Source organism: Plecotus auritus (genome assembly GCF_963455305.1).
Source record: "Plecotus auritus genome assembly, chromosome: 5".
NCBI lineage: Eukaryota > Metazoa > Chordata > Mammalia > Chiroptera > Vespertilionidae > Plecotus > Plecotus auritus.
The window spans coordinates 107,410,963-107,428,257 of record NC_137776.1 but is presented as its reverse complement, the minus strand read 5'-3'; the positions used below and the strand labels follow the sequence as shown (position 1 = coordinate 107,428,257).

The window sequence follows — 17,295 nt, the reverse complement described above, 5'->3', positions numbered from 1 at the left end:
AATCATGGGGCTTCCCCACCATCACCTCACTGCATCTCCTGTACTTCACTTTTCTATTCTTTTTGTAAAGAATCTTTATTGTTGAAAGTATTACATGACCTCTTCTAGCCTGCCCCACCCCCCACCCCAGGCCTTAACCACCTATTATTTGTGTCCATGGGTGTTGCATTTATACATACAAGTTCTTTGGTTGCTCTCTTCCCACCCACCCACCCTCCCCCACCTTCCCTCTGAGATTGCACAGCCTGTTTCGTGCTTCTATGTCTCTGGATCTATTTGTTCATTAGTTTATTTTCTTCATTAGATTCCACATATGATACTTATCTTTCTCTGACTGGCTTACTTCACTTAGCATAATACTCTCCAGGTCCATTCATGCTGTTGCAAATGGTAAAATTTCTTTCTTTTTCACAGCAGCGTAGTATTCCATTGTGTATATGTACCACACTTTTTTTTATCCACTCATGCTGGAAGCTATCCATTGTCTACAGCAGGGGTGGGCAAACTTTTTGACTCGAGGGCCACAATGGGTTCTTAAACTGGACCGGAGGGCCGGAACAAAAGCATGGATGTAGTGTTTGTGTGAACTAATATAAATTCAAAGTAAAGGAGCGGAGGGGAGAGCAAGAGAACCCTCCGCTCTTTTGGCTCCGCGGGCCGGATAGAACAGCCGAATGGGCCGGATCCGGCCCGCGGGCCGTAGTTTGCCCATGGCTGGTCTACAGTATCATGAAAGTGTAACAGCGAATTCAGAAGGCTGATTGACCTTGAGCTTTAGCAAGGGCTAAAAGCTATGCACCGATTGTTCTGTTGAGACAATGGTGGCTCAAGCAATTTCCTGACCTAATAATCTCAAAGTAAATCTTTACTAGTATTTACTGACCTTTAAGATAATCTGTCTGCTACCGGATTGCCTGCCTGACTAAGGGCAAGATGTGTATTCTAAAAGTGAATAAAAGCTAACAGGGCCTGGGCCCCAGTGAAGCCTTTCCACTAGAGAAGGGTTTTCCACCTGGCCCCCCAGGATTTCTAAATTCATATTTCTTCTTTTTTTTTTTTTAATATATTTTATTGATATTTTACAGAGAGGCAGGGAGAGGGATAGAGAGCTAGAAACATCGATGAGAGAGAAACATCGATCAGCTGCCTCCTGAACACCTCCCACTGGGGATGTGCCCGCAACCAAGGTACATGCCCTTGACCGGAATCGAACCTGGGACCCCTCAGTCCGCAGGCCGACGCTCTATCCACTGAGCCAAACCGGTTTCGGCGTAAATTCATATTTCTTGTCTAGTGTCTTCATTTGTGCGCAGTCCTTTTCCAGATCCTGAACCCTAACTGTGCTGGTTGCTGCTTCACAACTCATCTGCTGATGGGCACTTGGGCCGTTTCCAAATCTAGCTATTTAAATTGTGCTGCTATGAACATAGGGGTGCATATGTTCTTTCTGATTGGTGTTTCTGATTTCTTAGTCCTAGAAGTAAGATTACTGGGTCAAATGGGAGTTCCATTTTTTAATGTTTGAGGAAACTCCATACTGTTTTCCACAGAGGCTGCACCAGTCTGCATTCCCACCAGCAGTGAACTAGGGTTCACGTTTCTCCACATCCTCACCAGCACTGTCATTTGTTGTTTTACTCATGGTAGCCATTCTGACAGGTGTGAGGTGATATGTCATTTTTGTGTTAATTTGCATCTCTCTGATGATCAGTGACTTTTGAGCATTTTATCATATATCTTAGCCTTCTTTATATCCACTTTGGAGAAGTGCCTATTTCAGTCCTTTGCCCATTTTTTAATTGGATTGTCTTCCTTTTGTTAAGTTCTATAAGTTCCCTATATGTTTTGGAAATTAATCCCTTATCAGATGTATCATTGGCAAATATGTTCTCCCATTCAGTGGGCTCTCTTTTCACTTTGATGATGGTTTCTTTTGCTGTGCAGAAGCTTTTTATTTTGATGTAGTCCTATTTGTTCATTTTCTCCTTAGTTTCTTTTGCCCTAGGAGATGTATCAGTAAACATATTGGTATGCGAGATGTCTGGGATTTTGCTGCCTTTGGTTTCTTCTAGGACTTTTATGGTTTCATGACTTACATTTAAGTCTTATCGATTTTGAGGTGTTTTTTTTTTGTGTGTGTATGGTGTAAGTTGGTGGCCTACATTCATGTTTTTGCATGTGTCTGTCCAATTTTCCCAGCACCGTTTATTGAAGAAACTGTCTTGGTTCCATTGTATGGTCTTGCCTCCTTTGTCAAATATTAATTGAGCATAATGGTCTGGGTTGATTTCTGGGTTCTCTGTTCTGCTCCATTGATGTATATGCCTGCGCTGGTGCCAGTACCAGCTGTTTTTATTACAGTGGCTTTGTAGTATAACTTGATATCTGGTATTGTGATTATTCCAAGTTTGTTCTTCTTTCTCAAGATTGCTGTGGCTGTTCGGGGTCTTTTTTGGTTCCATATAAATTTTTGGAATGTTTGTTCTAGGTCTGTGACATATGCTGTTAGTATTTTAATAGGGAGTGCATTGAATCTATATATTGGTTTGGGTAGTATGGACATTTTAATGATGTTGATTCTACCAATCCATGAACACAATATATTCTTCCACTTATGTACATCTCCCTCTACCTCTTTTCCTAACGTCCTGTAGTTTTCCAAGTACAGGTCTTTTACCTCTTTGGTTAAGTTTATTCCTAAGTATCTTAATTTTTTTGTGGCAGTGGTAAATGCAATTGTTTTCTTCATTTTTATTTTTCTGAGAGTTCATTATTTAAGTATAAAAATGCCATAGATATCTGGGTGTTAATTTTGTATTCTGCTACATTGCCAAATTCATTTATTAAATCTAGTAGTTTTTTTGTGGAGTCTTTAGGGCTTTCTATATACAATATCATGTCATCTGCGAATGATTACAGTTTTACTTCCTCCTTTCCAATTTGGATGCCTTTTATTTTTTCTTCTTGTCTGATTGCTATGGCTAGGACTTCCAGTACTATGCTGAATAAGAGTGGTGAAACTGGGAAATGGTTTTAATTTTTGCCCAATGAGTATGATATTGGCTGTAGGTTTGTCATATAAGGCTTTTATTATGTTGCGGTATGATCCCTCTATTCCCATTTTGCTGAGAGTTTTTATCAAAAAAGGGTGGTGGATTTTGTCAAATGCTTTTTCTGCACCAATTGATATAATCATGTGAGTTTTGTCTTGCAATCTGTTTATGTGATGTATCACACTTATTGATTTGCAAATATTGTACTAGCCTTGAATCCCTGGAATAAATCCAACTTAGTCATAGTGTATGATCTTTTTAACATATTTCTGGAACCAATTTGCTAATATTTTGTTGAGGATTTTAGCATCTATGTTCATCAGGGATATTGACCTATAATTATCTTTTTTTGTAGCATTTTTATCTAGTTTTGGAATTAGGGTAATTCTGGCCTTATAGAATGAGCTTGGAAGTGTTCCTTCCTCTTGAATTTTTTGGAATAGTTTGAGGAGTATAGATATTAAGTCTTATTTGAAAGCCCCATCCGGACTGGGGCTTTTTTTGTTTACTGGAAGTTTTTTGTTTTGTTTTGTTTTTTGTTTTTGTTTTTGTCTTACTGTTTCCATTTCATCAGTAGTTATCAGCCTGTTTTCTAATTCTTCCTGATTGAATTTTGGAACATTGTATTTTTCTAGGAATATTTCCATTTCATCCAGGTTGTACAGTTTGTTGGAATATAGTCATTCATTGTATCTTTTTTACGATCCTTTCTATTTCTGTGGTGTCAGTTGTTACTGCACCACTTTTGTTTCTGATTTTATTTATTTGGGTCCTCTCTCTTTGTTTCTTGATGAGTCTGGCTAAGGTTCCTCAGTCTTGTTTCTCTTTTCAAAGAACAAGTTCTTGGTTTCACTGATCTTCTGTATTTTATTTTATTTTATTTTATTTTATTGTCTCTATGTCGCTTATTTCTGCTCTGATCTTTATTATTTCCTTCCTTCTACTCACTCTGGGCTTTCCTTTTTGTTCTCTTGCTAATTCTTTAAGTTGTAGGGTTAGAGAAATTATTTTAAAATTTTCTTGTTCTTTTGCGATAGGCCTGTAGTTTTATGAACTTGCATCTCAGGACTGCCTTCACTGTGTCCCATACATTTGAAGTTGTTGTGTGTTCATTTTCATTTGTTTCCAGGATGTTTTTTATTTCTTCTTTCATCTCTTTGGTAACCCAGTCATTGTTTAAGAACATGCTATTTAGCCTCCCTGTGTTTGCATGTTTTTGAGTGTTTTTATTGTAGTTGATTTCTAATTTTATTCCATTGTCATCTGAGAAAATGTTTGATATGATTTCAATCTTCTTGAACTTATAGAGACTTAGTTTGTGTCCTAATATGTGGTCTCTCTTTGAAAATGTCCCATGTGCACTTGAGAAGAATGTATATTCTGTAGCTTTGGGGTAAGATGTTCTGAAAATATCAATTAATTCCATCTGATCTAGTGTATCATTTAGGATTGCTGTTTCCTTGTTGATTTTTTTGTCTAGAAGAACTATCCAGTGATGTCAGTGGGGTGTTAAAGTCCCCTACTATGATTTCATTGCTGTTGATATCTCCCTTAAAATCCTCCAGAATGTTTTTCTATATTTTGATGTTACTGTATTGGGTGCATATATGTTTACCAGAGTTAATATCCTCTTGTTGTATTGATCCCTTTAGTATTATGAAGTGGTCTTCCTTATCTCTTGTTATGGCCTTCACTTTGAAGTCTATTTTGTCAGATATGAGTATTACTACCCCAGTTTTTTGTGTGTTTTTTTCCATTTGCCTGGAAAATTTTTCCCATCCCTTTACTTTCCTTCTGTGTGAGTCCTTTGTTCTGTGGTGGGTCCCTTATAGACAGCAGGTATATGAATCATGTTTTCTTATCCATTCAGCTGCACTATGTCTTTTGATTGGAGCATTTAAGCCATTTACATTGAAGTTTATTACTGATAAGTAATGATTTAGTGTCATTATTTTTTATGCCTGTGTTCTTCTCTTTCTCTCTATTTCTTCTTCATACAACAGTCCCTTTAGCATTTTTTGCAGTGCTGATTTGGTGGTAATAAATTCTTCTAGCCTTTTTGTTTGTCTGCAAAGCTCTTTATTTCACCTTCAATTTTGAATGATAGCCTTGTTGGGTAAAGTAGTCTTGGGTTCAGTCTCTTAGTTTTCATTTTCTTATATGCTTTGTGCCATTCCCTTCTGGCCTGAAGTGTTTCTATTGAGAAATCATCTGATAGTCTAATGGTAGTCCCTTTTAGGTAACTTTCTGTCTCTCTCTTGGAGCCTTTAAGAGCCTTTCTTTGCCTTTAATGTTTGCCGTTTTAATTAATATGTGCTTAGGTGTTGGTCTTTTGGGGTTCATCTTGATTTGGATTCTGTGTGTTTCCTTAACTTGAGTGACTTTTTCCTTCACCAGGTTAGGGGCATTTTCTGCCATTATTTCTTCAAATAGGTTCTCCATTCTTTCTCAGGTTCTGCTCATTTTGGTACCCCTTTAATGAGAATGTTGTTACATTTCATGTTGTCCCAAAGCTCCCTTAGACTCTCTTCCTGCTTTTTAATTTTGTTTTTCCATTTGCTGTTCTGAATGGGTGTTTTTTTCCACCTTGTCTCTTTTAGCTGATTTGGCCCTCAGTTTATTCTAATCTACTGTTGAATCCTTCCTGGGTGTTCTTTATTTCAGCTATGTCATTTCTCATTTATAATTGATTCTTATTTATTGTTTCAAGCTCTCTTTGCATGTTGGTGTAGCTCTGATTAAGACCCTTATAATTCTCATTAAGTTGCTTGTAGTTCTCACTGGTTGTTTGAGCATCTTTGTTACCATTGTTCTGAATTCTTTATCTGACAAATTGTTTACCTCCATTTCATTTAGGTTATTTTCTGGTGATTCTTCATTTCTTTCATTTGGGGGTTGTTTCTTTGTCCCTCCATTTTTGCTGTTCTTTTGTTTTTGTTTCTATATATTAGATCAGACTACTATACCTTCCAGATTTTGTGAGGTAGTCTTATGTAGTAGGTGTTTTGTGGGACCCAGTGGTGCAGTCTCTTAGATCTCCTGAGCTGGGTGCTCTAGGAAAGCCCCTGACTTGAGTTATTTGGTTTCTCCTGTTGTAGTTGGGTCTTGAATGTTATTGTCTCGTTTGTGGATGGAGTCTCCTCTCAGGCTGGCTGACTATGTGGCTCACCCCTGACCATGTCGTGCAAGCTGTTGTGGAAGTGCTGACCAAACAGAACAAAATACAACACAATAAAACATAAAATAGAAGAAACAAAACCCAAACGTACTCAAGACCACTACAGCCCCAACAAAAGCAACCACCAGAGAAGAGAGAATTAGGAAAGATGAAAGAGAGTAAGATGCTAGAAAAAAAAAAAAAAAAAGAAGGAAGGAAAAAATAGGAGGAGAAAGCAAAATACAACACATAAAAAACACACAAACAAAATACAATAAGAAAAGGGGGGGACAGAATATATAGATACAGAGTTGAAATAAAGAAAATAAGAATAAAGAATTAGAGGAAGAGGGGAAGGAAAACAGTTTAAAATAAAGAAGAAAGAAAAGAAATGAAAGGTGGTCGAGGGGGGGGGGTTAAAAAGGAAAACAAAAGAGAAAGCAGATAGACCTAAAATAAGAAAAAGAAAAAAGATGAAAAAAGCAGGAGAAAAGAAAAAAGGGGAGGAGATGAGTAGTGAAAAAAAGAAACAAGAAAAAAATTTTGAGTAGGAAAAGGGAAGAGGAAAATTAGATATATGACTGAAACAACAGAGACTAGAATAATAACAAATCAATAAAGCAGATAGATAAAAAAGATAAATTTTAAAAGGGATAAAAAGAAAGGAAAGAGAAAACATAAAAAAGAAAAGAAGGAAAAGGGGAGGGGAAAAGTGAAAAGAAAAAAGGAGAAAAATGAAGTGAAGTGGCGTTTGTTTCAGTGGAATTTAGCGCCCCATGGGTGCTTGCTCTGGACCCCACTCTTCTGTTCTGGCTGCCAGTTCTGGGCTTCCTGCGAGGGACCTCAGTGCTAACCACTGTCCTTTGGCTCTCAGCAACCTGCTTGAAGCTCCAAGCGATCCACTGATCCACCGTTTGTGTCTGTCTCCACAGGCCTTGGTGGCAAACAGGAGGGGCCAATCTGCCCTCTAGAGTAGGTTTGTTAGCCACCCGGGCCCAGGGCTTGGTCAGCAGATTTCCTCTGGTTCCCCTTGTTCTGCCTCTGCCCGCCTTTGCCTGTCAGGCAGCTGTCAATCTTATCACTCTATTGTCTGTTTCTGAAAGGGCTTTAGGCAGGGAGGTGCTGTTTCGCTTTCAGGGAATGTGTTGGGCGTGTTTCCCTGTCCCAGAGCTGCTCCTCCATGAGTGGCCCACAGTATTACTCTGCCCTCGGCTGGACAGAGCTCCTCATATGGAGACCGGCGGGGTCGGCTGGAAACCTGGAGTTTTTATCGGTCCTCCCATCTGGGGAAATAACCGATGTGGTTCCTGGGATAGTGGGGCGGACGGCCCCTTCCCCAATCCAGGCACTGAGGGCTCCTGAGACTGTTCAACCCATGAGCTTGGCCTCTGCTTCTGTTTCCTCTGAAAAGCTCAACATGCAGGGTGTGGCTGGCGTGCAGGGCTCCTTGTGGTGTGCGGGCTGTGTCACCGAGGCAGGGGTTTTCTTTACCTGCCTGTGGCTGCTGGGAGCCGCTAGCTCCTCCAGGAAAAATGGCCGATGTGTGGGCCCTGGGTCTAGGCTCGGGTGCTCGGGGTGCGGCGCCCAGGGTTCCGGGCCTCTGTTTTTTGAGCCACCGCTCCCTCCTGTCTCGGCCTGCAGCCTCTTGGAGCTGGGTCAGCTCCTCTCACAACCTCGCCCTTCCTAACGGTCTCCCAGTGCTCTCTGCCCTTCCTTGATATGTCTCCTCCAAAGCTGAACCTCGGTTGTTAATTCCAGGTGAATGTTCTCCAATTTAGTTGCATTTGCAATCTGGCCCTGGGGCGAGGTGCCTGACAGGTCTGCCTATTCGGCCGCCATTTTCTTCTCTCCACTTTTATTCTTGCGCTGGTGGGTGTCCTGGGACATTTGCCGAGTGGGGCACCACGTGGGATGATGGGGTGGGGCACAGGGTCCACAGGCCTGGGACCCGTGACACCACTGTGCTAAGCCCATCCCTCCTCTGTTTCAGGAAAGTGCTTCTTTCCCTCTTCCTGTTTCCCCCAGGGAATTCCCCCACCCCCTCACCCCCCACACACACCTTCTGATTCTCCCTAATCAGGAAAGATCTTTTTACGACCTATTAAATCCAGCCCCCTTTTCTGGATGATGGCAAAGGCTTTATTTTCTAATCTTCCCAGGGGTGAGAGAAAGTATTTACATTCCATTTCTCTCAAGCAGCAAAACCATCGGGTTTCCAAATCAACAGTCCGGATGCCACATTCAGCTGCACCTCGGAGACTCCGGATTCTAGAAACATTTTCCAAAGGGATGGGGGCCTCAGCAATGCTGAGATCCACAAACATTCCAACACTCACTGAACTGCTGCTACATGTGATGCATAGAAGAGGCAGCAGCTGTGCGGACCACAACTGCTCCAGCTGCAGAGAAGAGAGAGGACAACTCAGCCACAAGACAGCCCTGTGGAGACCACCTCTGTCCCCTGACCGATAAGGATGAAACCATGAGGCGTAGACACGCAGTGGGACATAGTACAGAGAAGGAAAGCCTGCAGGTGCTGCGGCATGGAGGAGCCAGCCACTCCCAGAATGACAAACACTGCGTGATCCACTTACGTGAGGGCCCGAGAGCAGTCACCTTCATAGAAGCAGAAAGTCCAGTGGTGAGTGCCCAGGGCTGCGGCAGGGGAGGTGGGGGGAGGCAAACGGGGAGCTGCTGTCCAGTGGATATGAAGTGTCAGTTATGCAGAAGGAATAATTACTAGAGACTATGCCTGTAGACAGTGGCACTGTACGGACAGATCACGAGAATTCTCGTGTTTTCTGTTCTAAGGCTTGTGGCCAATCATGAGAACTCTGAAAAGATATTAGCTTGTAAGAACATGTAATAAATAACTTCGAAATGCAATGGGTATTTAATTTTAAAGAGTGCCTTTATCATGTATGTAAAACGTTTTTGTACTCGTTCAATAGAAGCTTATTTGGCCACTGGATAAAGCTAGCAATAAAACTACTGGTCCACAATGTGTTAACATTGGTTAAGTTCTCATGTTAAGTGTGCTTATCAAAATGAAGTTAAAATTTAAAAATAAATAAAAATGATTGAATAAATAATAAAAATGATAAAGGAAAGTAAAAGCTCGATCATCCCAAGAGACAGGAGGAACAGCTGACAGGCCCTGAAAGGCTCCGTGAGGCACGTTTGAGCTTGAGAATGCCTCGTTATTTCTGGGCTGTTTTCGGAAGAACGTTTGGTCAGAACCCTTTCTCCTCCTTCCGGGAGGAGATGACCACCCTCTGCTCTCGGGCATGGGCCCATGTGGCATTGACCCAGCTCCTAGCCCAGGCCCAGGCTGTGCGGAAGCCCCATGCACAACCCCTACCCTGGCCACCAGGGAGGTCTAGGAGGGCATGTGTCAGCCAGCCGCGCAGGAGCCCTGAGGATGCTCTCCTCCCTCTGGAACCTGAGAGGAGCTGCCTTCTGACATCAAGAGCAGGGAGGGACCAGCCCCAGGAGGAAGGCTCTCCAGACCCAGAGTCCGAATCGCGGGCGCCACCTACCGGCGAACCAGCGCCTTGTCAGCGGCTTGAGCCAATGCACTCCCCCTGAGAGTGAGGTTCCTGTCACGTGTGCCCAGATTTCTGACACACTTTACTAAAAGTAGCATTTTAATTAAGACAGAACATGAGGGCATTTACCATATTTGTTGATAAATTACTAAAAGTAATTTAAAAATCAGCCATTTTATGAAATGTAACCATAATAGTCCCTTGTTCAGTCAGTAGCTTTTCCATCAGGTAGCTGGTCACCAACCTGTCATGATGAATTAAGGTCTGTCCCGCAGTGTGTTCCGGTCACTTAGGGTACAATGTATGTGCTACGTGTAAGGGATGTTATTTATGAAGCTTCACAATCCATGTAAAGAGCCCCAGGATCCTCAGGAGGAAAAGAAGAAGAAATAAATAAAACCCTTTGAATCTGCAGATGGGAGACATTTTTTTTTCTTTTCCTTTTTCTTTTTTGTCTCAAAATGATCTACATGTATTTATTACAACCCAGGAGTTAATTTTTTTTAGTATGTGTTAGGATGAGATTCATATGCCCTTATACATAAAGATGTAGTATTCTTCTTATTCTTCTTTTCCTGTATGTATATTATTTTGAAGTAATGCTCAGACTGGTATATGAAAAAAATTATGAAAATTTAAATCTAGAATTTTTAATTGCATTCATTCAAAAATACTCAAAAAGGTTAATATTATAGATTCTTTTTTAAAAATTAATAAATCTTTATTGTTCAGATTATTACAATTGTTCCTCTTTTTTCCCCTCATAGCTCCCCTCCACCCGGTTCCCACCCCACCCTCTGCCCTTACCCCCCCACACACTGTCCTCATCCATAGGTGTACGCTTTTTGTCCAGTCTCTTCCCGCACCTCCCACACCCCTATCCCCCCGAGAATTGTCAGTCCACTTCCTTTCTATGCCCCTGATTCTATTGTATTCACCAGTTTATTCTGTTCATCAGATTTTTAATTCACTTGATTTTTAGATTCACTTGTTGATAGACATGTATTAGTTGTTTATAATTTTTATCTTTACCTTTTTCTTCTTCTTCCTCTTCTTAAAGAATACCTTTCAGCATTTCATATAATACTGGTTTGGTGGTGAAGAACTCCTTTAGCTTTTTCTTATCTGTGAAGCTCTTTATCTGACCTTCAATTCTGAATGATAGCTTTGCTGGGTAGAGTAATCTTGGTTGTAGGTTCTTGCTATTCATCACTTTGAATATTTCTTGCCACTCCTGCCTGGCCTGCATAGTTTCTGTTGAGAAATCAGCTGACACTCATATGGGTGCTCCCTTATAGGTAATTAACTGTTTTTGTCTTGCTGCTTTTAAGATTCTCTCTTTGTTGTTTGCTCTTGGCATTTTAATTATGATGTGTCTTGGTGTGGTCCTCTTTGGATTCCTTTTGTTTGGGGTTCTGTGAGCTTCCTGGACTTGTAAGTCTATTTCTTTCACCAGGTGGGGGAAGTTTTCGGTCATTATTTCTTCAAATAGGTTTTCAGTATCTTGCTCTCTCTCTTCTTCTGGCACCCCCATAATTTGGATGTTGGTATGCTTGAGGTTGTCACAGAGGCTCCTTACACTATCTTCAAATTTTTGGATTCTTTTTGCTTTTTGCTTTTCTGGCTGAGTATTTTTTGCTTCTTTGTATTTCACGTCTTTGACTTGATTCTTGCGGTCCTCTAGTCTACTGTTAGGTCTCTGTATAATATTTTTTATTTCAGACAGTGTATGTTTAATTTCTAGTTGGTCCTTTTTCATATCCTCGAGGGTCTCATTGAATTTATTGGCCTTTTCTAGGAAATTATTGAAAAACCTTATAACCGTGGTTTTGAACTCTACATCCAGTCATTTGTTTTCCTCCATTTCGTTCATTTGTGATCTGTTTCTTTGTCTCCACATTTTCGTTGCTTCCCTGAGTTGGTAGAGTAGCTTTGTGTGGTAGGTGTCCTCTAGGGCACAGTGGCTCAGCCTCCCCAGTTACCTGAGGTAGACACTCTTGGTGCACCCCTTTGTGGACTGTGTGCTCAGCCTTGTTGTAGTTAAGTCTTGATTGTTGTTGGTATCACTGGGAGGAATTGACCTCCAGGCCAATTGGCTGTGAGGATCAGCTGTGTCTACGCTGGGAACACTTCTGTGCTGGAGACACTCTTATGAGACAAGACTTGCAAAATTGCAAAAGCCTCTGTGCTCAGCTTGGATGGGGAGGAGTTTCAGGGTGGAGCAGACAGCCTTGGTTTCCCATCAGCCCTGCCCTATGAGGCCTCTGGGTCTCAGTGTCCCTCAGTTATCGCTGCAAACACCTCTGAGAGAAAGCTGCCCTCAAGTTTCGCCCGCTGCCAGACAGTCCAGTTTCTCCTCGAATGAGTCGGGGTTCCCAGAAACTTGCCCGGAACTGGAGTTCAACGCAGTCGGGAGCTTCTGTCTCGCTCCCGCTTTAGAAAGCCAGCTGCGCACTCAGCCTCCCGTGCGTTCAGCAGTCAGTCCTCTCTGCGCTCACACGCGCGCGCCTCCAGACCTCTGCCTTCCGCAGCTCCCGAGTCTCAGTGTGCTTTCTTTTTCCTGACAGTCCAGATTCCCCCCGAATGAGTCTGGTTTCCCAGCATCTCGCCCAGGACTGGAGCTCAGTGCAGTTGGGAGTTTCCTTCTCCCTCCTGCTTTAGAAAGCCAGCTGAGTACTCAGACGCCTATGCACACAGCCACCCATCCTCTCTGCATGCGAGCCTCCATACCTCAGCCTTTTGTAGCTCCTCTGAGTCTCAATGTGCTTTCCTCATTTCTTCTAGTTGTAGAATTTCCACTCAGCCAGCTTTCCTGTGGTTCTGGATGGTGTCCGTTTTGTCTTTTAATTGTAGTTTTGATATTGTTGTGCGAGGCAGCAGTTTAGGTGTTTACCTATGCCGCCATTGGTTTCTCAATATTATAGTTTCTTAGGAGTCTTAAAAACCACTTCTTAAAAATACTGCAATGAGCCCTTGCCAGTGTTTCTCAGTGGTTAGAGCATCAACCAACACACTAAAGGGTCCCGGGTTCAATTCCCAGGCAAGGGCACATTACCTCAGATGCAGGTTCGATCCCCGGCCCCAGTTGGGTGTGTGTGGGAGGCAACCAATTGATGTGTCTCTCTCACATCAATATTTCTCTCTCTCTCTCGCTCTCGCTCTCGCTCTCTCTGTCTGTCTTTCTCTCTCTCTCCTCCTCCTCCCCCCTCCCTCCCATTATCTCTAAAAATTAATGGAAAAAATATCTTCAGGTGAGGATTAACAAAAAAATGAAAATCTATATATCATCAAAAGTGAATGTATAATTTATTTTTGGAAAAAATAGTTAAAACTAAGGTTTTCCAATAAAGGGAAGAAATAACAATAGGAGATCATACCATCGTTACATGTTAATTGCCATGTTCTGAACAATGTGGATGTGCTTATTAACATGTATTCATTAACAATATGAATCTTTTGAGATTTAGAAACCACAAACGCGGAGAGATCCAAGATGGCGGTGTAGGTAAACACCTAAACTGCTGCCTCGCACAACAATTTCAAAACTACAACTAAAAGACAAAACGTCTATCACCCAGAACCACGGGAATGCTGGCTGAGTGGAAGTTCTACAACTAGAAGGAAAGAGCAAACAGCATTGAGAGGTGCACAAGCGCTGAAAAGCTGAGGTACGGAGACGCGCGAATCGGGCTGGCGACGGGTGACTGGGAGCGCTGCTGTTTTCAACCCGAAGGGAGACAAGCTCCCGATTAATCCGAACTCATTTCTGGGGAGACGCAGGGGACCCAAACTCCTACGGGGAGAAGCTGGACTGTCTGCTGTGGGGTCGGAAAGTGAGGGAGGCTTGCTTGCAGGGCTGCGGCGCAGGAACAATTGTTTATTGTGCTGGGGCGCGGGACGCGGGGACACGGTCGGAGACGCAGAGCTGGCTTACTGGCAGCCATCGCTGTTTGCCACACCCTAGCCTAGAGACGCCTTGAGACCCCGCCCTTCACAATCTACGAACCCACCCAAGCTCCAAGCAGCGCCTTTAGCATATGAATGGCCTGCCCTATCGCAGCTTAACCTAGCAAACTTGCAGCCCGGGTCAGACAGCTCCAAAACCTCCAAACCCCAAGCAAAGAGGAGAAAACTGTAGTTCTTGCTGTAGCTCCTGCTGGGTGGCCTCAGACAGTAGCTGACCTGCACCCCATTGGAGATCCAGAAGCCAGTGTACCTAGTGGTCAGTGTGAGACACCAGATTTCAACTCCTCACATCCATAAGTGATACATTCAAGAGGCAGACTCAGTGAGCACCAAAGCCCCACTGAAACAAGTCCTGCACCATAAGCGTATCTCCAGCGCAGCAGTTCTTCCATTATAGACACAGCGGGTCCTCACAGCCATTGGCCTGGAGGTCAATTCCTCCCAGTGTACCAACAGCAATCAAGGCTTAACTACACCAAGACTTTGCACTCAGCCCACAAAGGGGTGTACCAAAGGTGTCCACTGGGGAGGCTGAGCTACTGGCCCCTATAGGTCTCCTACCACACAAAGCCACTCCATCAACATAAGGAAGCAGCAAAATGTGGAGACAAAGAAACATATCACGAATGAGAGAAATGGAGAAAAGCAAACTAATGGACGACATAGAGTTCAGAACCACATTTATAAGGTTACTCAAGAATCTTCTAAAAACCGCCGAGAAACTTGATGAGACCTCCAAGGAGCTTAGTGAGACCTTCAAGGACCTTAATGAGAATGCCAAAAAAATGGAAAAGGACCAGTCAGAAATTAAGCATACACTGTCTGAAATAAAGAATATACAGAAACTCAACTGTAGATCAATGTACCCCAAGAATCAAACCAAAGATCTGAAATATGAGGAAACAAAAAACGCCCAACCAGAAAAACAAAAAGAAAAAATCCAAAAATATGAAGATAGTGTAAGGAGCCTCTGGGACAACTTTAAGCGTACCAACATCCGAATTTTTGGGGTGCCAGAAGAAGAGAAAGAGCAAGATACTGAAAACCTATTAGAAGAAATAATGACAGAAAACTTTCCCTACCTGGTGAAAGAAATAGACTTACAAGTTCAGGAAGCACACAGAACCCCATACAAGAGGAATCCAAAGAGGACCACACCAAGACACATCATAATTAAAATGCCAAGGGCAAAAGACAAAGAATCTTGAAAGCAGCAAGAGAAAAACGGTTAGTTACCTACAAGGGAGCACCCATATGACTGTCAGCTGATTTCTCAGCAGAAACTATGCAGGCCAGAAGGGAGTGGCAAGAAATATTCAAAGTAATGAACAGCAAGAACCTACAACCAAGATTACTCTACCCAGCAAAGCTATCATTCAGAGTTGAAGGTCAGATAAAGAGCTTCACAGACAAGAAAAAGCTAAAGGAGTTCACCACCACCAAACCAGGATTACATGAAATGCTGAAGGGTGTTCTTTAAGAAGAGGAAGAAGAAGAAAAAGGTAAAGATAAAAATTATGAACAACAAAATGACATCAAATACATACCTACCAACAAGTGAATCTAAAAATCAAGTGAATAAAAAATCTGAAGAACAGAATGGACTGGTGAATATAATAGAATCAGGGACATAGAAAGGGAGTGGACTGACAATTCTCAGGGGGAAGGGGGTATGAGGGGTGCGGGAAGAGACTGGACAAAAAGCTTACACCTGTGGATGAAGACAGTGGCGGGGGGGTAAGGGCATGGGGTGGAGTGGGGAATCAGGTGGAGGGGAGCTAGGGGGAAAAAAAGAGGAACACCTGTAATAATCTGAACAATAAAGATTTATTTAAAAAAAAACAAAAACAAAAAAAAACCACAAACGCTTGTCAATGTTGTAAATTCATAAATGTTGAAATAAATACCTAGAAATAGGTAAATTTTAAAAACTGAAGCCTTTGACAGTGTTTATAGATCAACCCGAATGTTAGGTAGAAATAGTACATTGACATTACTACTAGTTTCCACTTAATTTTTTCATAGTATGCCTGTCTGGTGTTGCATTCATAAAGATACTGCCTACATCCACATGGGTACCCCAAGAGATGGTGACGAATCACTTTATAGAGCCAAGATCATCAACAGAGTATACTAAATGTCAATAGCATTGATCTGTTTCAAAAAGAGTGTTGTTTCCAGCCCTAGCTGGTTTAGCTCAGTGGATAGAGCGTCGGCCTGCCGACTGCAGAGTCCCAGGTTCAATTCCAGTCAAGGGCACATGCCCAGGTTATGGGCTTGATCCCCGGTGTAGGGGGGTGCAGAAGGCAACCAATCAATGATTCTCTCTCATCATTGATGTTTCTATCTCCCTCTCCCTTCCTCTCTGAAATCAATAAAAAATATATTTTAAAGAGAGAGTGTGTTGTTTCTATAGGGTCCAAAAAATGCCAAACCAGATGATGGGTCAATAAAGTCAGCCCATAACCTTGGGCTCAGAGAGCGCAGCATTTTCCCCAGCACCACTGATGAACTTCCTCAGAGCATTTCTCTTTCATGTTTACCTCCTCACTCCAAACAGCCCTACCATTCTTAGTTTTCTGTGTTACAGTCAGAATCATTAGTTTGTTGGTGGCCATTTCTGCAAACAGTCACATGAGACTCATCAGAAACTGAAGGTCCTGCCGTTGAAAAGGCTTTGGGACTGACATCCCTTTTAACTAAAGAGTAAAATCCTGGGAGATAGGAAACCAGTCACAGAGCACAGTGGCCATTTCTAGCAGAAAGGGCAGATGCAAAATAGCTTTCCTTACGTAAAGTTGTTCCAGCCACCACTACCGCCTCCAGTTGTCTCAGACCCTGACTCTTCCTCCTGCTGTCAATGGAAGACATTTTTAATGATGTTTCCACTTGTCTGAAGTGAAAAATAACTGGAAATTAAAAGTTAAATTTACATTTTTCTTTATTCTTGTTTTCTGAATTCTTCACATGAAAAAACTTTTTTTTTTCTAATTGTTGGGTGGGAGGGATAAGGAGTGGAATGGCCTCATGCTGCTCCTCCAAGCTCTGTCTGTAGGTCAATTTTTGCAAGAAAGTCACTTCTTGTCTCCTGCTATGTTACCTCAGAACTTTGGTTGCCCATGCACGTGTAAAAACGTTGTGGTCCCCAAGAAAGAAAACAGTCCTAGTTAAAATTTGCAATGAAACTTAAGAATTAAAAATCCACACAGTTTTCAACCAGCCAGCGTGGCTCAGTGGTTGAGCATCGACCTATGAACCAGGAGGCCAAGGTTTGATTCCCGGTCAGGGCACATGCCCGGGTTGCAGGCTTGATCCATCCCCCCATGTGGACCTTGGCTGCAGGAGACAGCCAATCAATGATTCTCTCTCATCATTGATGTTTCTATTTATCTCTCCCTTCCTCTCTGAAAGCAATAAAAATATATATGTTTTTTTTAATCCACACGGTTTTGAAGTCTTATAACACACTCATTCTTAACCTTTGTGTACCATCTTAAAATCCAGTTTCTTCTGGATCGTGTAAGAACAAGGTTGCCACTGTGAAATTTTATGCCACATTTTAATGGTCCCA

The 17,295-nt window shown here is 42.3% G+C and overlaps 1 pseudogene across 1 annotated transcript in view; it reads left to right on the top strand.

Annotated features, from left to right (window-relative positions):
- The first annotated feature begins 8,692 nt into the window (after positions 1–8,692).
- Positions 8,693–17,295, top strand: part of LOC308248283 (keratin, type I cytoskeletal 19-like) — a 28,371-nt pseudogene continuing 19,768 nt past the window's right edge. Inside the window, exon 1 of the transcript in view lies at positions 8,693–8,851. The product of the transcript in view is annotated as a keratin, type I cytoskeletal 19-like (transcript). The remainder of the gene's footprint in view (positions 8,852–17,295) is intronic.